Genomic DNA, 25875 nt, shown 5'->3' with positions numbered 1-25875 from the left:
CACAAGCGTGTCCTCCGCCTGTCCAGCCAATTAAAAGCAGTGGACACCAATGGGTGAGTGCCTTCTATGTATGTGCCAACCCACTGATCCCCGCCAGTTTCTCCCCAGTCGGCGGAGTATGCGGGAAATGGTTTTGAGAAGGAGGGTAACATGTGAAGGTCACTACGGACCAGAGAGGGGTCTTCCTTTCCCACCACCAGTCCTCTTGGGTCTCTCTGGAGATCAGCTTATCCTTTCAGCTGTGACTCTGACCCATGAGAGTAAACGCAAGCAGAATCATCCCCTTGGCGGAAGGATGTTACACACGTTCAACACCAGAAACGCTAATGGAGGCAGGGCTTTGGGCAGGAAAGCAAAGAGTCTTCTGTTTTTGTAACAGGTGACACAGAGGTTTATGGTAGCTTTTATCCACTGTGGAGACATCACTCTTAGATGTGGAGGAGGTTTTTAATGGAACATACAGATGGAGACATGGAGGTCTCTGGGGTTGGGGTGGACATGACCTGTGCAACACCCCATAGCTGGTCAGTGCCAGCGTGAGAACTAGACTGAGGTTGACTGCTCTGGCTCCTTTCAAGGCAACCTTGGGTTTAATCATTTCATACACATGAAAAGTAATTGTAGTGCAATAAATCTTTTACAGTGTGCTAGGCTTGGAGGCATATCTTCCCCCAAACTCAGCATAAGTTGTGGAACTATAACTGAGTGAGTAATCTCTTTGTATATATATTTATTTGATAATGTCAGAATATTATAAATGAAGTGTTTTGAAGTGTTCTGAAATACTAATTTGGAGACGTGCCTCAAATCATGCCAGTTTTGCCTCTGCTGTGTTATGTTTAAAAAAATTGTTTCTTAATGAGCAACTAATAACATGTATCTACTTATCATTACTCAGTCATTAAAGTTTTACAGCGCACTTATTGGGGAGCTGGGCTAGGTGTTGCTTAGAGGAGCATGTGGCTATGTGGGCCAAAGACATGCCTAACTGTGGGGCACAGGCCCTTAAGTTCTTGGGCCTCTTAAGGCCCAAGAGGGTTCTATATTCCTCCACAGGAGCTTTCCAGAAAGCCAGAGCCACTCTAACCACAAAGAGAAGTTCTGCCTTTCCCCTGTCAGCACTGCTTTGTCCAGGATCCATCTTTTCAGCTTCATGGATTCGTTCCCATGAACTTTCCTGCTATTTAGCCTCTTTTCCTTTAAATGGTCTGTCTTGCTTTTTATTAAGCATTGAACTTTTTAATTATTCAAAAAATATTTGTAGGAGATATATAAAATATAGACAAGCAAATGGAGAAAAATCGCATTAACTCCATCAACCATAGGAAACTATTGTTGTCATTTAGTGAATATACATTCAGTCTTTTTTCCTATGCATATAGAGTTACATGTATTTTAATTTGACACACATGGAGGAGTTCCTGACGTGGCGCAGCAGAAACGAATCCGACTAGGAACCATGAGGTTGCGGGTTTGATCCCTGGCCTTGCTCAGTGGGTTAAGGATCCAGCGTTGCAATGAGCTGTGATGTAGGTCACAGACGCGGCTCGGATCTGGCATTGCTGTGGCTGTGGTGTGGGCTGGCAGCTACAGCTCTCTCCAATTCAACCCCTAGCCTGGGAACCTCCATATGCCATGGGTGTGGCCCTCAGAAGACAAAAGATAATAAATAAATAAATGGATACACATGGAATTAAATTTCATACACTATCTTATAACATGCCTTTTGATCAGTTGTGAAAATTTTTCCATGACCACAAATATATACTTCATTTTTATTTTTAGTGGCTCCCTAATATTTTACTGTAAAGAAGAACTATCACATATTTAATCACATATTGAATATTCAATTATTTCCAGTTTTTCACTGTAGTAACTAGTATTTCTGTATTCACTCTTATATATACATATTTGTATGCTTGTCTTATTATTTCTGAAGAATAAATTCCTAGAAACTGAAGTTCTATATCAAGGGGTATACACTTTTTCAAGGTTCTTGATCCCTCTCTGTTTAGCCTTTGATCTGGCTTCTCCTAAAAACATTGCCTCCCAGGTTGCTCCATTTTGTCTGCGGAAACCTCAGACCAAGTGTTGCCCCACCAACCATGACCAAGGTCACATAGCCAGCTAGCTGTTGTCAAAGCTGAGCTAAAACCTGCATTTCCTGACCCAATTGACTTAGAAACATTTGGGTTGCCACTAAGGGTTAACAGAGGCCTCTGGCAGCCTGCTCTTTCTCACCAGCTGTGATCTGACTGCTGCCTGGAAGGAGGAGCTCTTGGTCTGCAACAAGGCCCTGGCTTATCTTGGCATTTTTATGCACATCCGAATGGAAATCACATTACTTAACATACAAACATGATGGAATGATTTTGAAAATGTGTAGCCGGCTCCATTCTAATTGCCCATTAAGGTGAGGAGAATGCCTTTGGAATGATAGGAAAGATACGATGCAGATAAATGCGAAGAGAGGGAAGGGATGAAAGAGTCATGCTGGTCTAATAGAGAAGAACAATAGACCATGGTCCTGACTGTCACTCTGCCACTAAGTCTCTGTGTGACCTTGAGAAGTCCTTCTGCAGAGGAGGGTGCACATTGATCTCTAGGCTTCCTGCCAGTTTTTATGGTCTAGGATTAAAAATCAACAGGTTGAAGTTTACCCCTTTTTCCAGGCTATGTGATTTATAGAGAAGGGGGTGTTTGAGAAGTCTAATAATAGACCCTGGGCTCGGGGCCTAAAGTGAAGCACTAGGAAATCATCTGGTCACCCTCCAATAAAACTTGAATCAGCTGGCCATGAATTTGATGTGCTTTAAAGCCTCCTGAATATGACTAACTTAATGCATATTATGGAATCTAAGAGGCCACTCTAGTAAGATGTTCTCTTCTGTATCACTTAGACATTTTTTAATGTTTAAAATTAAACTACAAAACAATGCTATTTTATGCATCAATTATAACTTACACTCTAATCTCAGATCATAAGATTATCTAGCCTTCATACCCACGGATTCCTGTATGATGTACAGGGCTGAAGAGAGCCCAGAGAAGTAATGCGAGTAGGCCAAGGTCACGGAGACAGCATGAGACTTAGGCAGAATATTAACTCAGGTAGTCAGTGTAGGAGCATGGGCTCTGATACATTCTTTGATATGACTATTGATTAACGTTTGTGGTTTGAGGGCTCCAGGGAGTAACATCCCCACAGGCCTTGTTTTATTATAGGAAATGTGCATTCCCCACAGACTTTGTTTACTATAGGAAATGCAAACTTCTAGCCCCCTTCTCAACTGATAAAGGAATGAGAGGAAGGGTGACTTAGTCTAAGGAAAGAGAAGGACAAAGAAACCATGAAACTTATGGGACATTTGCAACCCTAAAATCCCTATTGGACTAGGACTGATATAGGTGATTGAGCAAGGCCAATGGGAGAAAACCACATCTTTCTGGACCCCATGTTGGTGACCCTCCCCACCTTTAAGAGAGAAAAATCCCCATAGGACAATAAAAAAAGGGCCCTTCTCCCCCTTCCCAGCAGCCCTAGGAGCTATTTGCTTTCCTTTAATAAGGACTTTGCTTGCTTGCTGCCTGTGTGTTCATGGAGTTCATTCTTCGACTGCCGTGAACAAGAATTCGGATTCCGGTATCAGGACTAGAACCAAAAAGCAATAAATAAAAAGAGAGAAGCACTTGCAGAATGGAGGAGTAAGGATGCCCAAAAATACATTCCTCCATGAAACAAACAAACAAACAAAAAAACCCAAAAAAAACCCAAAAACAAAAACAGAACAAAAAACAAACCACTGGCAACTTTGTCAAAATCACCTTCTTCCCAACTCTGAAAATTATCCAGAGGCTTGCAAAAATCTGTGGAGCATTTTATTCAAGAAAAATAGCTGAATCCTGATAAGAACAGAGGACTTTGTAGTGTTTTCACTTTCCCTCTTTATATCCTCCACTCTCCAACTCAATGGCAGCCTTGAAAACCAGTGGCCTAGCAGCTACTAAAAAGAATGTTCTCCTTCTAGAGCATCAAATTGTGTGAAGCAAAAACTAATAGAACTGCCAAGAGAAATAGATAATCTAGTATCATAGTTGAAAACTTCAACATCCCCTTTTCAGAAAAGGATAGATCCAAAAGGCAGAAAATCAGTCAGGACAGAGTTGAACTGAGCAATACCCATCAGTCAACTGGATATAATTGACATCTGTAGACACCTTCATCTAATAGCAGTAAAATGCACAGTCTTCTCAAGCTAACATGGAACATTGACCAAGATGGGCTGCAAGTTGAGTCAAAGGAAACAAATTTAAAAGACTGTAAATCATACAATATCTGCTCTCGGACATCAGTGGAAATTGAGTACAACTCTATGCCCACAGGTTTGATAATCTAGATGAAACAGACCAATTCATTGAAAGACATAATTTGCCAAAATTCACACAGGAATAAATAATCTGAATTAGGCCTATATCTGTTAAAGAAATTGAATCAGTAATATCTTTACAAAACAGAAAACATTGGGCACAGACGGAATCACTGGTAAATTCTACCAACAATTTAAGAAAGAAATTATACTAATTCTTTACAATCTCAGAGGATAGAAGCAGGAGGAATACTTCCTAACTCATTCTGAGGCCAGCATTGCCCTAATTCAAAATTTCAAAATTCCCTTTTGGCACAGTGGGTTAAGGATCCAGAGTTGCCACAGCTGTGGTGTAGGTCGCAACTGTGGCACAGGTTTGATGCCTGGCCTGGGAACTTCCACATGCCAGGCAAAACAGAACAAAACAAGCAAAAACCAAGGATATTACAAAGAAAACTATAGGCTAATATCTTTCATGAAAACAAGTATAAAAATCCTCAATAAAATATTAGCAAATTGAATCTAACAATGTATATAAAAGATCATATACCATGACTAGGTGGGATTTTTCCCAGGTGTGCAAGGCTGATTCGGCAGCTGAAAGTCAATGTTAAAATTAAAAACTTTTGTTCTATAAAAGACAATGTTAAGAGAGTGAGAAGACAAGCCACAGACTGAGAGAAAATATGTGCAAAAGACACATCTAATAAGGAATGGTATCCAAAATATTCAAAGAAATCTTAAACCTCAGCAATTAGAAAAGAAAAATACCTGATTGAGAAAATGGGCCAAAGACCTTAATAGCTACCTCTCCAAAGAAAATATATGGATTTCAAATAAGCATATGAAAAGAGACTTCACATCATATTAAAATAATAATGAGATACTGTTAGATGCCTATTAGAATAATCAAAATCTGGAATACTGACAACATCAAATGGTCTGGCCGAGAAGTGGAGCAATAGGAACCCTCATTCATTGCTGATAAGAAGGCACAATAGTTTAGCCACTTTGGAAGGCAGTTTGGCAGTTTCTTACAAAACTAAGCATTTTCTTAACATATGATCCAGGATTTACTCTCCTTGGTATTAACTCAAAGGAGATGAAAACTCATGTCCCCCCAAAAACTTGTTCACTGATATTTATGGCAGCTTTATTCATAACTGCCAAAGCTTGGAAGCAATCAGAATGTTCTTTGCTAGGTAAATGGTTAAATAAACTATGCTGTATCTATGCAATGGAATATTATACAGTAGTAAAAGGAAATGAGCTATCAAACCACAAAAAGACATAGCGAAAACTTAAATGCATGTTATTAAGTGAAAGAAGCCAATCTGGAAAGGCTACATACTATATTATTCCAATTATTTGACATTCTGAAAAGGGCAAAACTATGGAGACAGTAAAAAAAATCAGTGTTTGCCTGGCATTGTATGGGGATAGCACAGAAGATTTTTAGGACAGTGAAAATACTCTAGGACACTGTAATGATGGATAAAAATCTTTATGCAATTATCCAAACTCAAAGAATGTACAAACCAAGAGTGAACCCTAATATGGATGGACTTCGGGTGATCACGATATGTAAGTGGAGTTCATTAATTGCAGCAAATGTATACTCTGGTGGGGAATGTTGATGCATATGTGGGGCAGAGGATATATGAGAAATCTCCACACTTTACCCTTGGTTTTTCTGAAAAGCTAAAAATTTTATTAAAAAATTTTAATAGATGTGATCCAGCTATATTCTCTCTGCAGGAAACTCACTTTCATTAAAGAATCATTACAAGAGACAAAGAATGACACTATTTATTGATAAAAGGGGTAATTCATCAAGAAGATCCAACCATTATAAATATATACATAGCTAATAATAGAGCCCCAAAATAGATGAACCAAAAATTGAGAGAACTGAATAGACAGTTCTACATAATATGTGGAGATTTAAATGCCTCACTTTCAAAGATGAATGTAAGTAGAGAAAAGATCAATAAAGAAACAGTGGATTTGAACAATGTTGTACACCAACTAGACCTAACAGACACTGTATCCAACAGTAACAGAATATACATTTTTCTGACGTGTATAAGGAACACTGTCTAGGAGACATAGGAAATAGGCCACAAAACAAGTTTCAATAAATTAAAAAATACTAAAATCGTATAAAGTAACTTCTTCAACCTAAAAGAAATGAAACTAGAAATCAATAAAATAGTAAGTCTCAAAAATTCGCAAATATGTGGAAATTAAACAACACACTCTTAAACAACCAATGGATCAAAAAGAAATCACAAGGGAAATTATAAAACACTTTGAGGTGAATGAAAGTGAAAAGATGTTATACTCAAACTTAATGGATACAGTGAAAGCAGGGCTCAGAGGGAAATTTATGGCTATAAACACCCACATTAAAAAATAAGAAAGAGCTCAAATAAATAACCTATCTTTGCACCATAAAGAACTAGGGAAAAAAAAGAGCAAACTAAATCCTACAGTAGCAGAAGGAAGGATAGAGTTTAGAGTGGAAAATTTTTACAGTAGACTATAAAAATCAACAAAACCGAAAGTTGGTTCTTCAAAAAGATCAACAGAGGGAGTTCCTGTGTGGCTCAGCAGGCTAAGGATCTGGCATTATCACTGCAGTGGCTCCGGTCACTACTGTGGCATAGGTTTGATACCTGACCGGGGAACTTCCATATGCCATGGGTGTGCACCCCACCCCACCCCCAAAAAAAAGATCAACAGACTTTGCAAACCTCTAGCTAGACTGGACAAGAAACACAGAAGATTCAAACTACTAAAATCAGAAATGGAGTGGAGGACATTACTATAGATCCACAGAAATAAAAGGTATTGTAAGACAATACTGTGAATAATTGCACGCCAAAAAATTAGATATCCTAGATGAAATGGATAAATTCCTAGAAACAAACTACCAAATCTGACTCAAGAAGAAATAGAAAATCTAAGTATACCCACCACAAAGAGATTGAATCAGGAATCAAAAACCTCCCAACAAAGAAAAGCCCAGGACCAGGTGGCTTCACTGATGAATTCTACCAAACATTTAAAGAAGAATTACACCAGTTCTCAAACTTTCCAGAATATATAAGTGGAGGGAATAATTCCTACTTTGTTCTTTGAAGCTAGCATTCCCTGATCAAAGCCAGGCAAAGACATCACAAGCAAAAAAACTACAGATCAATATCCACTATGAATATAGATGAAAAAATCCTCAACAAATTACTAGCAAACCAAATCCAGCAGTATATTAAAAGGACTATAAACCATGAACAATTGAGATTTGTCTAAGGAATGCAAGGTGTTCAACATTTGTAAAAAAAAAAAAAATCAATGTGTATTTCTTTACTAGCACTGCCATAACAGAATACCACAGACCGGGTGGTATTTAAATAAACAGTCTCATTCACAATAGCAAGGAATGTAACCAAGGCAGTGCAAGACTTAGACACTGAAAACCACAGACATTGCTGAAAGAAACTAGTTAAATAAATGGAAAGCTATCCTGTGTACATGAACTTGAGGATTTAATATTATCACAATGGTAATACTGTCCAAGTTGATCTAAGATTCAGTGCCATTCTTATCAATATCACAGTAGCCCCTTTTTTGCATAAACAGAAAAGTCAGTCCTAAAATTCATATGAGATTTCAAGGGACCCTGAAGAGCCAAAACAATTTTGAAAAGGCAGAACAAATTTGGAGGACTGTCTTCATCTATTCAGGCTGCTGTAACAAATTACCATGGACTGAATGGCTTATAAACATCAGAAATTTATTTCTCATAGTTTTGAAGGGTAGGAAGTCCAAGAACATGACGCAGCAGATGTGGCATCGGGTGAGGACCTGCTTTCTGCTTCATAGGTGGCTATGTTTTCACTCTGTCCTTATATGGCAGAAGGGACAAGGGAACACTTTGGGCTTTCTTTTATTTGGGCACCAATCCCATTTAAGAGGGCTCTGCTTTCGTGCACTGCTCACCTTCCAGAGACACCACATTCAAATACCATCACACTAGGGATCAGGATTTCCTCGTGTGAATTTTGGAGGGACACAAACGTTTGGTCCATAGCAAGGAGTCGCACGTCCGCATTTCCAAATTTACTGAAAAGTTACAATAATTTTTAACAGTGTAGTAAAGGTATAAGAGTAGATACATAGTTTGGTGAAATAGAATTGAGGGTCCAGAAATAAAGCCATGTATCTAAGGTTGATTGATTTTTGACGAGGATACCAAGATCATTCAAAGAGAAAAGGAGAGTCTTTAAACAAGCGGTCCTGGGGAAACTGGTTATGTATATGCAAAAGAATGGAGTTGAACCCATGCCTTATATCGTATACAAAAATTAGCACAAAGAGGAGTTCCCGTTGTGGCTCAGTGGTAACCAACCCAACTAGTGTCCATGAGGACATGCGTTCGATACCTAGCCTCACTTAATGGGATAAAGTGTTGCCACAAGCTGTGGTGTAGGTTGCAGATGTGGCTCGGATATGGTGTTGCTGTGGCTGTGGCATACGCCAACAGGTATGGAACTTTGCATATGCCGCAGGTGTGGCCCTAAAAAGACAAAAAAAAAAATTAATCACAAAGAGGATCAAAGACTTAAATATAAGAGCTAAAATTGTAAGACTCTTAGAATAAAACATTAGTCTTCATAACAATGGATTTTGCAGTAATTTCTTGTATATGACACCAAAAGCACAGGCAACAAAAGGAAAAATAGATAAATTGGACTTTATCAAAAGTAAAAACTTTTGTGCATCAAAGAAACAGTATGAAAAGAGTAAAAAGTTAACCCACACATGGGAGAAAATACTAACAAATCATATATTTAATAAGGGGTTAATATCCAAATATATTAAAAACTCATACAACTCAATAACAACAAAAGAACTCAAAAACTTGTAAAAACAGAAAGACACTCAAAGATTTCAAAACCAAACTTATGGTTACTAACGGGGAAACCTGGGGGGTGAGGGATAAACTAGGAAGTTGGGGAGTTCCCTTCGTGGCTCAGCAGAAATAAATCTGACTGGTATCCGTGAGGACAAAGTTTCGCTTCCTGGCCTCGTTCAGTGAGTTAAGGATCCAGCGTTGCTGTGAGCTGGGGTCTAGGTTGCAGCCACGGCTCAGATCTGGCATTGCTGTGGCTGTGGCTGTGGCGTAGGCTGGGTACAGCTCCAATTCGACCCCTAGCCTAAGAACTTCCATATGCTGCAGGTGTGGGCCTAAAAAAGGGGGGGAAAAGAAAAAGGAAGTTGGAACTGACATATACTAGTTATATATAAAATAGCTAGGTAGCAAGGCCCTCCTGTATATCACAGGGAACTCTACCCAATACTGTGTAATACTCTATATGGGAAAAGAATCTGACAAGGAATGGATATATGTATAACCGATTCACGTTGCTGTACACCTGAAACACAAGTTTGTAAGTCAACTACAATAAAATTTTTTTAAAACTTAAAATAAAAATTGGCAAAACACTTGACGATACATTTCCCCAAAGGAGATATAAAAGTGGGGGAAAAGCATATAAAAGATGCTCATTCTCACTGTTATTAGGGAAATGCACATCAAAATCATAACGGGGTACCCCTTCATTCCCGTAGAAAATAACAGTTGTTGGTGAGGATATGGAGAAATTGGAACCCTCGTGCAGCTCCTAGTGGGAATGTAAAATGCTGACGCCCCTATGGCAGACAGGATGGTGGTTTTGCAAAGAATTAAAAATACACTTACCATAGTGATACAGCAATTCCACCTCTGGGTGTATGCAAAAAAAAAAAAAAAAAAAAAAAAACCACAAAAAACAAAAACAAAGAAACCCCTAAAAGCAGGGATTCTAATACATATTTGTACATTCATGTTCATAGTAGTATTTTTCCACAGTAGCCCAGTGTGGATGTGACCAGATGAGAAGATAAACAAATGCGGCATAATTATTACAGCGGAATGTTAGTCTTAAAAAGGAAGGCAGTTCTGACACATGCCAGAACATGCCAGAACATGGATGAACCTTGAAGATAGTATGCTAAGTGAAATAAGTCTGTTCCAAAAATATAAGCACTGTATGATTGCTCTTATATAAGTGACCTAGGGCAGGCCTGTGCATGGAGACAGACACTACACTGCGGATATCGGGGGTGGGGGCGAGTGGTAAATGGGGAGTTCGTACCGAGTTTCCGTTTGGGGTGATAAAAAGGTTCTGAAGACGGATAAGGATGAGGATTGTACACTAAAGAATAGTTAAAATGGTAAAGCTTTTTTAGGTGCGTTTTACCACAATTTAAAAAAAGAGGACGGCGCTGTTCTAAGGAAATACACATGCAAGTATTTGGGGGTTGAGGGCACCATGTCTCCCTCTTCGTCACCGTGGTTCAGAAAAAGAAATGATGACCGTGTGTGTGTGTGTGTGTGAGCACAAATGTGTACATGTTATGCACATGGACATCTATGTGTACAGATACATGGAGGGAGAGCGCAAAGGAGGAGAGGATGAAAATGAATGATAAAATGATAAAAACAATGGGAGTTCCAGCTGTGCTGCAGTGGGTTAAGATCCCACTGCAGTGGCTCAGGTCGCTCCAGAGGTGCAGGTTTGATCCCCGGCCTAGGAATGTTCATATGCCATGAGTGTGGCATCCCCTCCCCCCCCCAAAAAAAAGATAAAATAAATGGGACACATGTAAACAGTCGAGGGATCCAGGTAGGGGTATACAGAAATTTTTTGTACTACTCTTGCCAATCTTTTGTAAGTGAGAAATCATATAAAAATAAAAAGAAACAACTTAGGTTGGATAAAATACTGCGCGTCTGCGGGAAGTGCTTAGCACGGTGCTCATCCAAGCTCCGCCTTGTTCCCCCTTCTCTTACTTGCTTTACCAGTGCCTGGGGAAAAAAGAAGAAAAATTTCCCCCCACATTATCCCAGTCTTTCTTTTCTTTTTTCTTTTTTTCTGGCTGCAGCACGTGGAAGTTTCTAGGGACTGAACCTGAGCCACAGCAGTGACAACATCAGATCCTTAACCACTAGGCTATCAGGGAACCCCCTCCAGGGCTGTTATCCTGAGCGTTTCTGAATCATAAGGGCAGGTGGCGAGATGGCTGACACTGTGGCTAATGGGCCAGGATACACTCGGCCCTGGCAGGGTCATTGTTCATTTTGGAAAGCAGCTTTCTAGAATCGAATCAGTAGTACTAGGGCCAGGGCTTGGCTGCCCTTCTTTGTGCGCTCTCTCTCTCTCTTTTTTTTTTTTTTTTTTTTTTTTTTTGTCTTTTCAGGGCCGCACCTGCAGCACATGGCAGTTCCCAGGCTAGGGGTCTAATCAGAGCTGTAGCTGCCAGCCTACGCCAGGATCCGAGCCGTGTCTGCGACCTACACCACAGCTCAGGGCAACGCTGGATCCTTAACCCACTGAGCAAGGCCAGGGATGGAACCTGCGTCCTCATGGATGCTAGTCAGGTTCGTGAACCACTGAGCCGTGATGGGAACGCCTCTTTATGCTCCCTTTTAACTGCTGCCCTGGGCCATGGCAGATAGAGAATCTCTCCCTCCAGGCAGCTCTGCCCACATGATCGCAGTCTAGACACTGAGGTTGGTCACTATACTTCCTTCACACTGAGCAGCTGAGGGAGGGCGCGGGGTCCAGAAGAAGCAATGTGTGGGCCTTGCCTTCAAAGAGTGTACAGCCTAGTTGGAGAGGCCGGGCTAACAAGTTTGGTGTTGGAAGCAAAGCAGAAGAATTTGTCTTTGTCCTGGAAGGGCTGCAGACCAAAGAGGACCTTGAGAACTTCCAAAAGAGGTCAAAGTCACAGTGGAGGCTTTCTTGAAATCTTGAAAGCACTAGAAGGAGTTCTGTCTGCTACCCCGCAGGGGCAAGAGAGTGGGTGGAGGTGTAATTTAGTACTTCACCACCTCTGACATGCATTGGAAACACCTGAGCATCCTGTTAAAATCCACATTCTGATAGTCTGGGAGGGGGTCTGAGATTCTGCATTTTTTTGGCTTTTTTTTTTTTTTTTTTTTAAGGCCACACTTGAGCCATGTCTGTGACCTATACCACAGCTCATGGCAATGCCAGAGCCTTAACCCACTGAGTGAGGCCTGGGATCGAATGTGCGTCCTCATGGATCCTAGATTCATTTCCGCTGAGCCACAGAGGGAACTCCGAGATTCTGCAATTTTAATAAGCTCCCAGGTAACACTAACGTCATGGATCTCTGCAGAACATACTTTGAGAAGCAAGGCTGTAAAGGAATGATTGTTCCTTTTGGTCGTCAATTAAACCATTCATTCTGCAGTTTTTGAAGTAAGAACTTTCCTATAATAGAAAGTCGTATAGGCATGGCTTGTTGAGAATAGGGCCTTGATTAAAGTTGAGCGTGTAAATGTGTAAAATAGCAAACACTGAATGAATGAACACTGAAACAATGAAGCTAAAGCTTCACACTGATTATTCCTTTTCAATCCTTATAACACTCCCATGAGGAAGGCACTTGCCTTTTAGGCTGGGTGGCTAATAAACCCTAGAAATTTGTTTTGCACAGTTCTAGAGTCTAGGAAGTCCAAGATCAAGTTGCCGGCGGATTCAGCATCTGACGAGGGCGTACTTTCTGGTTCCCAGATGGCCAGCTTCTTACTGTGTCCTCACATGTGGAAGGGGCTAGGGAGCTCTCTGGGGTCTCTTTTATAGGCCATTGGTCCCAATCAAGAAGGCCCTACCTTTATGACCTAATCAGCTCCCAAAGGCCCCTACCTTCAACTGAGGTTTCAGCATGTGAATTTTAGGGGGCTACAGACAGTCAAGCTCTAGCAGCGCTATTACAGCTGAAGGATTGAGCACAGAGAGGTGAAGTAATTTGTTTATGTTTATATATCTAGAACATGGCAGAGCCAGGAATTGTACCCAGGCAGTTGGAGACCAGAGCTTTTTAACCATCGCACTGTCCCAAACTTGCAAACCAGTGTCCACCCAAAACTCATAAACTCCCCGATGGCAACATATCCTTCTTAGGTTTATCAGTTTATTCTTCTCCAGTAGCTAAAATTATGTGAAAATGTCTTTTAGAAAACGATAAAATGGAAGGAACCTGCTTTGAGTGAATGCTTAACTCTGTGCTAGGTTTGACCAGGACCTAGTACATAAAATCATCTCATTAAATTCTCACAACAGTCTTTTCAGATCATTATTATAACCTGCAGTTTACATGTAATGAAACCAATGCTTGTACAGATTAAGGAGCATGTTCAAGATCACTAAGCTAGCACATGGTAGGAGAACCAGGATTGGAATCTAGGTCTCCAGGTCCATCAGTCTGTCCTTCTCACCTAACAGGCTGCTTTGGCAGTGACCTTCATAGAGCCTTGGTGTTGAACTACTCAATGAACACTTCTTGGCCTTGGCCATCTAGGCTGTGTGGTCAAGCTTAGTATTTACAGTTTATGCTACCTCTTTCAGGCTAGGTAGTCTCAGCGTCTCTTTACTCTATCTCAACCCCATCAGTTCCCCCGGCCAAATATCCTGATTATCACATTTTGACTGTAACCCTGTTCTCAAGGAGCCTGCTACATGGTGCATTTTCAAGGGTGTGTGAGGGGTGATGGGGTGCTGGTGAAGGCGAGTTAAGCAGACAAGCCCATCAGCCATATTTGGGGCTTTCAAACCTGACAGCCTCCACATTCTCTACACCTCCGTGGGTTTTAATGGTTATTTTAAAAAGTACATCTTGAACTTCACAGTGAAGTCTGAGAAGGCTAAGTGACTAAATGCCACAATGGAATCCGATGTACTAGACATTGGATGGGGCTTCTATTCAGACTTGAGCGAAATGTTCTCATGAGGTCCTTTTAACCATTGTCAAGTTGAAATGAGTTATGTTAAATGAGGTATTTTAAATCCATAGGGCAGTGTAGAGAGTACCTAAAGAGGCACACCTATATGCCATATCCAATATTAATGAATGTTAGCATTTTGCTTCAGGTTTTTCATTTGTAATAAATTATATTTCAGAAACGTCCAATTTTAAGATGGTAGAATAAAATTTTCCAGTTGGGGTGAGTATACCCCTGGGAGTGCATGGGTAGTCTGTATCCATTTCCATATCCTCTCTTTATGTATTCTCTCCTGGAATTGATCTGTCTGAGAAAAGATGTCAGGAAGACTTAATAGACTTGCCCACTGATGGATTATTAAACATAACTTTTGATGAAATATGACTAAGTGATTTGGGCATATGATTCAGAAGGTCTCCAGGGATTTGAGTGACTTTGCTATACCGAACTCCTTTTAATACTTGTTTACAATACTTGTGAACAAATTCTTAGCCCTCACACATATAAAAATGTAAAAGAGGGATAGAATTGATGCTGAATCCTGCGTCTTTCTGTCAAAAAGTAGTATTGGAGTTCCCGTCGTGGCGCAGTGGTTAACGAATCCGACTAGGAACCATGAGGTTGCGGGTTCGGTCCCTGCCCTTGCTCAGTGGGTTAACGATCCGGCGTTGCCGTGAGCTGTGGTGTAGGGGCAGACGCAGCTCAGATCCTGCGTTGCTGTGGCTCTGGCGTAGGCCGGCGGCTACAGCTCCAATTCGACCCCTAGCCTGGGAACCTCCATATGCTGCAGAAGCGGCCCAAAGAAATAGCAAAAAAAAAAAAAAAAAAAAAAAAAAAAAAAAAAAAAAGGTAGTATTACTTCAGAAATACATTAAGTTAATTGAGAATCTATCCTCATCCAATGCATAAAGAAATTAATTTGTAGCAAAGCATTTTTTTTTTTTTTTTGGTCTTTTTAGATCCACACCTGTGGCATATGGAGGTTCCCAGGCTAGGGGTTGAATCGGAGCTGTAGCTGCTGGCCTACGCCACAGCCACAGCAGTGCCAGATGTGAGCCATATCTGCAACCTATACCACAGCTCACAGCAGTGCCTGATCCTTAACCCACTGAGCGAGGCCAGGGATGGAACCCGCAACCTCATGGTTCCTAGTCGGATTCGTTTCCGCTGTGCTACGATGGGAACTCCTGTAGTAAAGTATTTTTACATTTAACAATGTTATTAAACTTTTAAACAATTGTGTGACAGTGATCATTGTGATTATAATGCAATCCAGGGAGAAAAAAATCCTTTTCCTTATAAAAGATTTTTAAGTTAATTTCACTTTATGTGGATATTTTGATGTGACTTAATTATATAGATATTCAAATATAAAAATATAAAAATAATGAGAAGGATGGAATGGATTATGAGGTCAGGGAAAAATAGGAACTCTGTATATTTAAAATAGATAATAGTGAGTAGCAAATAATGATTTAACAGTTTTTTTTTATTCACAATATGTGGAAAATTATATTCTTGTACCTACTTACACATATGATGAAAAGGGTCAACTTTAAAATATGCAAAGAAATACCTGAAGACCACTTTACTGCCTCCTTCTTTCAGAAATCATCTCAAATTAACCAGTAGGAAAGGCAATCAGTATACAATCTGTAACCTACTACCAAAATGCATGAAGAAGGGGTGTCAAATGTAATATATGCAGGTATGAAAGATACCAGGTGAAGATATGTAGGACAGTAAAATTCAATTGAAGGTGGTAGAAATGGAACATTCTCTGATAAAAATGAACTACATGTAGGAAAATTAGATAAAAAAAACAGTAAGAAGAAAAAAAATCACTTGAAAAATTACAAATATTACATGAATTTAAAGATCAGTAGGTCAAATTCTGTTGAAATTTCTATTGGAGTTTTGATTGGGATTGCAGTATATTCATAGATTAGTTTGGAGGAAACTGACAACATTTTGTGTCTTCCCATTCGTGTATACTTCTCTATTTAAGTCTTTAAGTCCTTCTAAAGTTTATAATAGAGCACATATAAATGATGTAACTCTTTTGATGTAATTTATCCCTTGATATTTTATATTTTGTCTATTTTTCTTTCTTACAGATACATTTACGTATTTTTGTTTATTTATCTTGACTCTTGAATCTTTCTGAGTGCTCATATTATTTTAGGTAGTTCATCTTTAGATTTCTTTGATTTTTCTAACATTACTATATCACGTATAAGTAATGAGAAATTAATTTTTTCCTTTATAATCCTTCTTTTACTTTTTTCTTGTCTTACTTCATCAGCCATCATCTCTAGTCAGTGGTAAATGCATTGAGATAATCAACTTCTTTCTTTTATCTGATTCAATATCAGTATTTATAACATTTTACTACATAGTATGAGGCTTACTGTAGTTTTTTGTAGACATTGATTATCAGGTTAAGGAAATTCCTTCTGTGCCCATTTTGCTAAGAATTTTTAAATCACAAATTTGTGGATAACTTAATGGAATAAATTCTCTGCATTCAGTAAGCTAATCTGATTTTTTCTTTACTTTTCCTTTAATTCCTGTAACACATCCAACTTAGTCATGATGCAATTTTTAGAAAAATTATCTCATTGGATTCAGCTTGCAACTATTTTATTTAAGACTTGCATTTATAGTCTTATGTTGAATTTGGCTATAATTTTACTTTGTATTTTGGTCCTTGATTTTTTTGTTGGTTTGTTTATTTCAAGATTTAGGTTGTAATAGGATTGTAAAGGAGTTGGGGACATTGCTTCTTTTTCTATTACTTCAAATAGTCTATAGGAGATAAGAATTTATCTCAACAGAATAAAGGCCATATAGGGAAAGCCCACAGCTAATGCCATACTCAGTGGTGAAAAACTGAAAGCTTTTCCTCTAAGACTGGAACTAAGACAAGGATGCCCACTCTCACCACTTAAATTCAACAAAATACTGGGGTCCTAGCCAGATCAGTAGGCAAGAAAAAGATGTAAAAGTCATCCCAATCAGAAAAGAAATTAGTCTCTGTTTGCAGATAGCATGATTTTACATGTAGAGAATTGTAAAGATTCACAAAGAAGCTGTTAGAACTAATAAATGTATTCAGTAAATCTGCAAAATACAGATTCAGCATAAAATATCTGTTGCATTTCTATATGTGAACAATGAATTATTTGAAAAGAAAATAACTTACATGTAGCATCACAAAGAATTAAATACTTAGGAATAAACGTCACCAAGGAAGTAAAAGACTAGTACACTGAAAACTATAAAACATTGATGACAGGAATTAAAGACACAAATAAATGGAAAGACAGCCTATGTTCATAAACTGGAAGACTTAGTATTGTTAAAATGTCCATAGTACTCAAAGCAATCTACAAATTAAATGTTATTCCTATCAAAATCCCAACAGCATTTTTTTACAAAAATAGGAAAACAATTGTAGAATTCATGTGGAACCACAGAAGACCCAAAACAACAAAGAAATCTTGAAAAGAACTTAGCTGGAGGCATTATAAATTCCTGGTTTCAAAATATATTACAAAGTTACAGTAATTAAAACGGTATGGTTCTGGCATAAGGACAGACATATAGACCAACAGACAGAATTAGAATAGCTATTTTCAAAAGGACAAAAGACTTGGTGGGATTGACAGTGAGTGTTTTGGTGGGGAGGGAAGACAGGTGTTAAAAAGGAAAAGACAAATGTTTTGGTGAGGATGTAGAGAAAAGTATTGGTAGGATTGAATGATCTAGTAATCCCATTTCTGGCTATATATCCAAAGGAAATGAAATCTGGGTCTTGATGAACTCCCCTCTTCATTGCAGCATTATTTATAATAGCCAAGATATGGAAACAACAAAAATGCCTATCAATATTTGAATGGATAAGAAAAATGTGATATGACACACAGTGAAACATTCCGCCTTTAAAAAGGAAAAAAAATCTATCTCACGCAACAACATGCTCAAACCTTCAGGATATTATGCAAAGTGCAATAAGCCAGTCATAGGAGGACAAATACTGCATGATTCCACTTATATAAGGTATCTAAAAATAGTCACGCTCATAAAAGCAGATGGTAGAATGGTGGTTTGCAAGGACTGGGAGAAGGAAGAAAAAGGGAGTTGCTGTTCAATGGCTATAAAGTTTAGTTATGCGTGGTAAATTAGTTCGAGAGATCTCTATAACACAATGCCTAGAGTTAGTAGTGTTGTATGCTTAGGAATTTTAAGAGGGTAGATTTTATGTTAAGTGTTCTTTACCAAACGAAAAACAAACCCACTAAACAGGAGCTATGAGGAAACTTTAGGAAGTGATATATGTTTATTACCTCACTTGTGGTGGTTTCATAAGTATATGCTTATATCCAAACTCATCAAATTGTATACATTAAATATATGCAGTTTTTGGAACTTCAATCATACCTCAATAAAGCTGTTTAAAAATATAATAAATAAATAAATATCCTTTTGTCTTTTCCTTTAAAGTTTGTCCTGCAAAATAGATTGGAAAATTCCTCAGCCTAGTGGTTAGATTTTTTTTTTTTTTGCTACCATTCAGTTTCTCTAGTACCTTTAGTCTGATATTCTTCTTGATCAGTTTAAGCACATTTTAAAAGGAAATTATTCATTTTGTCTACATTTTTAAATTTATTGGCATATGCTGGTCATATTATTTTATTATCTTTAAATATCTACGGTATCTCTAGTAGTGTTCTCCAATATTTATTTGTCTGTTTAGAGCACAAACTTCGGTGCTGTTGATCATTTTTATTGTTTTTCTTAACATTTCATTTTGACTTTTATTGTTATCTTTCCCTTCTTTCTGCTTTAGTAGTGTTTATTGCTATTTTTCTTGCGTCTTGATTTTAACTTTGATCTCATTAATTTTATTTTTTTTCTGTTTTCTAAGTGTGCACTTAAAGCTATCAAATTTCTCCTAAATGTTCCCCTTAAACTGAATCCCGCAAATTTCAATACGTATCCCTTTCAGCGTTTACTGCAAATACTGTATCCATTATGATGTCTTCCTGAATCCATACTTCATTTAGAAGTTCTTTAGAGTTCACGTGTTTGCTATAATTATTGACTTCTAGCTGTTAAAGAAAGAAGTCTATACATGTAGTATTGAATTCTTGAAACTTATTGAATTGTCCTTTGTGATGAAGTACATGTATGTTTAAAAAGAATGTATTCTCTGCTAGTTGAGTTCAGAGTTCTCTGTGAGTCTATCAGAGAGTACTTGTTAAGTGTTGTTTAAATCTTCTGTAGACATGCTCTGTTTGCTTGAGATATCAGTTTCTTAGTGAGGTAGGTTAAAAATTCCCCACTATATTGGGAGTTCCTGTTGTAGCTCAGCAGGTTAAGAACCCGACTAGTATCCATGAGAATGTGGGTTTGATCCCTGGCCTTGCTCAGTGGGTTAAGGATCCAGCGTTGCTATGAGCTGTGGTGTAGGTCGCAAATGTGGCTTGGATCCTGCATCGGCCCTAAAAAGCAAAAAAAAAAAAAAAAAAAAAAAAAAATCCCCACTATAATTGAGGATTTATCATTTTCTCATTCAGTCCATGTTGTGCTTTGTATCTATTGAGACTGTATTGTCAGGTATAGACAAGTACATCCTTGAGATTATCGTTGGTGGATTTTTCTTTATTTCTCATCAATATGTCTATTTCTATTAATGCTTTTCGGCTTACATTCTATGTTGTCTGCTCTTAATGTCATGAAAGCACCTTTTTTTGCTTAGTATTTGACTAAGCTGTCTCGTTCAGTCCTTTTACATTCTGTAGCACTATGTTTACAATGTATCCCTTACAAACAGCATATGGCTAGCTGTTTTTTAATCCATTATGAGAGTTTCTTTGGCCTCACCCATGGCATGTGGAAGTTCCCCGGCCAGGGATCAAACCCACACCACTGCAGTGACAACACCAGATCCTTAACCACTAGGCCACCAGGTAACTCCTAGAAATTCTGTCTTTTAATAGGTGCGTTTAATCTGTTTAGATTTATCATTTCATTATTTTGATATAGTTTTCTCTTTTAGTTTGTGCTTTCTTCTGACCACGCTTCGTCTTTACCGCTGTTTTTCTCATTCCTTACTCATTGGCATAATTAAGGAGGCTCTTTCTCCCCTCTCTTGGTTTGATAGACATTTTACTTCTGTTCCTTGAGTGGTTATCCTTAAGGTTTTAATCTTTACACTTAGTACAGCTTAAATTTAATCATTATTTCTCTCCTCCTAAACAACAAAATGACTTAGGATGCTTTAATTCTGAGCTCACATCTTCCATATTCTTTATTACTATTGTTTAGATTTTTAGGCTCACCTAATATTCACCATTCTTATTAGTAACGTCTTGAAGTTGCTATCTATTGCAGAGGCAATACAGCCAAGTGGTTATGGGCATAGACTCTGTAGCCAGATTCTGCCACTGACTAGCTGTGAGGCAGTGAGCAAGTCACGTAACTTCTCTGAGTCTCATTTTCTCATTTATAAAATAGGATTGTATCAGTACCTATCTCAAAAGATTGTTGTAAAGTGCTTAATATGGTATCTGGCTCATAGCAATAGCTATATAAGTAGTATATAGTGGAAGCAGGTGTAACATTATTTAGATATATCAAATTGTGTAGCACTTTATATGTTTACAGTGCTTTTTGTGTCTAAAACTTTTCTTCTAGTTTTATTTCCTTCTTGTGATAATGTGTCATTCAGTAGTTCTGTTGGTGATGGTCTGTGAGTCATAAACTCAGGATTTATATGTCTATAAAAGTATTTTATGCTCCTCTAGGAAGAGAGCTTAGCTTTGTATAGCTTATTAGATTGTTATTTTCCTTCAGCAGCATGAATATATTATTTTTTTCTGACATCTCTTATTGGTGATGTAATATCTACAGCCACCGTGGCATTCTTTTTTTTTCCTTCTAGTTTTATTGAGATATATTTGACATGCACTGTGGCATTCTTTCCTTTGTAATTAATCTCCCTTTTCTCTCTGGCTGCTAATTGTTCTGCAATTTCACTATAGTGTGTCTAGTTGTGATTTGTTGTAACTTATCCTGCTAGCGATTCGGTATGCTGCTGCTTGAATCTGGAAACATCAGCTTTTCTCAATTCTGAAATGTTTGGCAAGTACTGCCTTGAGGATTGTTTCTACATTGTAAGATTCTAGAACTCATGATGGCCATGTGTTGGCTCTTCTCATTCTGCCCTTCATGGTTCTTCACCTCATTTTCCTGTTTTCTTTTTCAGTCTCCTCATGCTGCATTTTCAGTGATGTCCTTAGATTTATCTTCCAGTTCATTGAACTCTTTTCAATGATCTCTATTGTTGGGATGCATTGAGTTTGTAAAATCTGAGTTTGTAAAATTTGAGTTTGTAAAATTTCGACAGTTAACATTTTTCAGACTTAGAAGTTTTTATTTGGATTGTCTCTAAATCCACCTATTCTTACTATATTATTGCCTTTTTTCCCTCTTTGTTTTTAAAAAACAATTTCAAAGAGATTTTAAACTAAGTGTATTTTAAATGCTGCATTATTTCTAGTTCTCAGGGCATCCAAAGCCTCACAGATAGTGTTTTGTTTTCTTGTAATTCTTTTTTTTTTTTTTTTTGTCTTTTTGTCTTTTTGCTATTTCTTTGGGCCGCTCCTGCGGCATATGGAGGTTCCCAGGCTAGGGGTCCAATCGGAGCTGTAGCCACCAGCCTACGCCAGAGCCACAGCAACACAGGATCCAAGCTGCGTCTGCAACCTACACCACAGCTCAGGCAACGCCGGATCGTTAACCCACTGAGCAAGGGCAGGGACCGAACCCACAACCTCATGGTTCCTCGTCGGATTCGTTAACCACTGCACCACGACGGGAACTCCTATTTTCTTGTAATTCTTGAATGTGAACTAGTCTTCAGAGGAAGTTATTTTCAGTAGGTAACCCTGACCCTTTAGTTGCAGATGTAATCCCTGTAGGTCAGTTTGGCTCTTTCAGATCCCTATAAAATTTTCTTGCTTTGAACTTATTTTTATATTTATTTCTTGGCTTCAGTTTCCTGAACCATGTGAGTATTGTGAATTTGGGTCTTCTGCAAATAATGCAGATTTGGGGACCCATTCTTGTAATTGACTCTTTTTTTTTTTTTTTTTTTTTTTTACCCATAGTAACAAGAAAATGACAAGTTATTGTGCTGCTTCCCTTGGCTGGTAAGCGGAGTTTTGTGATTCTCTGTTTCATATAAAAGACAGGTTTTGTTTTTGTTTTGTTTTTTTTTTAATTGGGGGAGCATGTAGCTTTATCCAGGGAACTCAATTCTAGATTTCAACATGGGCCTGAGTCCTTATTTTCTATCTAAATGTTAAAACACAAACTCCAAGACCTGTCCTTGTTGTTCTAATGGATGTTAACTAAACCTACTGTGGTAATCATTTCACAATATATGTGTAACTTAAACCATCATCCTGTACACCTTAAACTTATATAGTGGTATACGTCAAGTATTTCTCATTAAAACTGGAAACAAAGAATGAAGAAGCCACCTCCTCTCATTGTTTTCATGGGCTATTTCATCAAAGTCAATATTCTTGCTCAGATATCTCTCATGAGTTTTTTGACTGCTGAATTTTGATCTCCAAATTTTCAAAAAGATCTTTTAATCACATTGTTCAGCTATAACTAACACTCAAGTTGGTTTGGTAGCAATTTAATGTTGAAGCTGAAGTCTAAGGATTCAAGTGAACTCTTTTTGCCATCAAAGGAAATAAAAATTGGCTCTCAAACTCAGCAGCTCTATCTTACAAAGGTATTTGAGGCTGTCCAGAGAAGATCATTGCTTAGAGCTCTGCTAAAGGTTGAGTGTTTGTGTCCCCCTAAAATTCATATGTTGAAATAAAATCTCCAATGTGATGGTATTTGGAAGTATGGCCTTTAAAAGGTGCCAAGGGGGAGGGAGTGGGGTGGACTGGGAGTCTGGGGTTAATAAATGCAAACTATTGCATTTGGAGTGGATAAGCGATGAGGTCCTGCTATATAGCCCAGGGAACTCTATCTAGTCACTTATGATGAAACATGGTGGTGGATAATGTGAAAAAAAAGAATATGTATATATATGTGTGACTGGGTCACTTTGCTGTATAGTAGAAATTGACAGAACACTGAAAACCAACTATAATGGAAAAAAATTAAAATCATTTAAAAAAAATGGAAAAAAAGTGATTAAGTCATGAGGGTGGAACATCCATAAATGGGATTAGTGCCCTTAAAAGGGGCTGAAGGGACCAGAGTTCTCCCCTTCCACCATGTGAGGACACATGCAGATGATGGCCTTCTGCGAACCAGAAACCAAGCACTCACCAGACACTGATCAGTGCCTTGATCATGCACTTCCCACATTCCATGACTGTGAGAAAGAAATGTTTGTTGTTAAGCCACCCAGTCTATGGTATTTTTGTTATAACAGACTGAATGCACTTAGACCAGCTCCTCGGTCATCTTCATGGAAAGATTTCGTGGTGAATGTGGACTTTGATGCTTGCCTTTTTCTCTTTAGACATGACCTTCCCCATCCTTCCATAGAGGAAGACCAAGAACTAAATTTGTCTTATCTTTGGCTTGGGCAGAAGCCCATTCCCAATGCTTGACAGTAAGGTTTGCAAGTGTATCAGATCATATATGCTGTATACTCATGTAACCACTAGAAAAACTCAAAAGAATTCACAAATCAGGCAGATACCTGTGTTTTGGGTCCCACTGCCATCTTTACTGGTGTGGCTCTTTCAGCCTTGCATCTGTGCTGGCATGCCACATGCTATTCAGGAAAGAATGCACCCCTGCTCTTTGTTCAACTTTTGACTTAGACTGTAGAAATCCATCCAGAAATCATTGCTTTTTAGAACAGCAAGACAGCGTTATAGTATAACAAGAGCTCACAATGCTTCCATTAAAGATGAAGATTTTCACTGAAACCGAGAAAGGAGAATTGAATTGCCATCACAAGCAGCACAGAAAAATGCAAAGAACCTAACATAGAGAATTTGGCAGCTTTGCGACCTGGGACTAGATATTTATGATTGTCTGTTCTGGTGGTAAGAAGAACAGCTAAGCATTCTTGATCACTTCTGTGCCAGGCATTGTGCTAAGACCTTAATATGTAGTAGCTCATCTGATCCTCATAGTAACTCCATCATGTAGGCCTTTTGCTTAAAGGGTTCTCCACATCAGATATGGGGCCCTTGAAGCTGTGAATGTTTAGGTGATCTGCCCTAGATCACAGAGCTAGTGAATACTACAGCCAAGGAGTTCCCGTCGTGGCGCAGTGGTTCACGAATCCGACTAGGAACCATGAGGTTGCGGGTTCGGTCCCTGCCCTTGCTCAGTGGGTTAACGATCCGGCGTTGCCGTGAGCTGTGGTGTAGGTTGCAGACACGGCTCGGATCCCGCGTTGCTGTGGCTCTGGCGTAGGCCGGTGGCTACAGCTCCGATTCGACCCCTGGCCTGGGAACCTCCATATGCTGCGGGAGCGGCCCAAGAAATAGCAACAACAACAACAACAACAAAGACAAAAGACAAAAAGACAAAAAAAAAAAAAAATAATACTGCAGCCAAGATGAAAACCCTGGAACTCTGATTCTCGGTGGGAACTCTCCACTGTGTTATGCTGATGATGAAACAGAGATGCTAATCCTTAGCCTGGAAGATTACATTAAACCAGAAAAGGCTGTGAGATGGCAATTGGCACAGGTATATGGAATTCAGGACTCTGTAGGTACATGTTGGTATATTTTACCAGTCCCATAGCTGTCATTAGATGAATTAGGACCTCTAATCCACTGTTCATGTCATCTGTATCCTGAACTGACTTCACCCCAAAGCACCCGTTTATCGAATACTAATAGATAGCATTTATTGAGTCCTTACAATGTGTCAGGGCCTATTCTAAGTGCTTTACATTGTGTGATTTGATTAATATTCATATCATCTCTCTCCTCTGAGGAAGGGACTGGTGTTACAGCCCCTATTTTACAAAGAAGGAAATGGAGGCCAAGGGAGGTTAAGGCCCTCAGGTTCCCTGGCTGGTGAGCCAGGATGTGGAACCCAAGCCGTCTCACTTCAGAGCCTGTTCTTCTAAATGCTGTGAGATATGCCACTGACGTGTCATGATGAACAGTTTCTGGTGTTTGTGTCTCAATTCCATATTCATATGCTAGAGCCCTGGGCCAGTTTTCTTTTTCAAACCCAGTGACTGACTAGTGTGTTTGGATTTCCATAATCCTTTAATAGCAAGGGTAGAATAGGTGACTTTTAGAAATAATATCAGGCAAAAGACTTTGTTGACAATGCAGGATCTGATTTCCACTTGGGAACATTTTATCATAATAATTTCAAGATGTAAATTAGTGATTTTTTTCCAATGCAGACAGTACAAGCAAAACAGAAATTATGTTTCTCAGCAGTATCTGAATTAAATATATACATGATGTGAATACTTAAATGATATTTTAAAATGCAGATAGAAATGTGATCATTTAAACTATTGTTTGATTAAAACTAATCTTGGAATTAATGATGTTTCATATTATCATACCAGCTGCAATAGGGGTAAAGTAAAGGAATTGTTTTTTCACAGTTGTATGTGAATGG

At 38.6% G+C, this 25875-nt stretch overlaps 1 protein-coding gene across 2 annotated transcripts in view; it reads left to right on the top strand.

The window, feature by feature from the left end:
- LOC110257820 (uncharacterized) overlaps positions 1–24825 on the top strand; it is a 252357-nt gene extending 227532 nt beyond the window's left edge. The window contains exon 3 of one of the 2 annotated variants that reach the window (XR_014835876.1): positions 22401–24825. The gene's annotated coding sequence lies outside the window, so the exon portion shown is untranslated. The remainder of the gene's footprint in view (positions 1–22400) is intronic. The other variant, XR_014835875.1, reaches the window with a different exon arrangement.
- Positions 24826–25875: the final 1050 nt, after the last annotated feature.

This window comes from Sus scrofa, chromosome X (genome assembly GCF_054392235.1).
Source record: "Sus scrofa isolate SSC_HxYL_T2T_F1_AM1 chromosome X, Sscrofa_HxYL_maternal_Yorkshire_Landrace_v2.0, whole genome shotgun sequence".
In the NCBI taxonomy this organism is placed as follows: Eukaryota; Metazoa; Chordata; class Mammalia; order Artiodactyla; family Suidae; genus Sus; species Sus scrofa.
The sequence above is the reverse complement of the archived record's forward strand: the minus strand, read 5'-3'. Positions and strand labels throughout refer to the sequence as shown.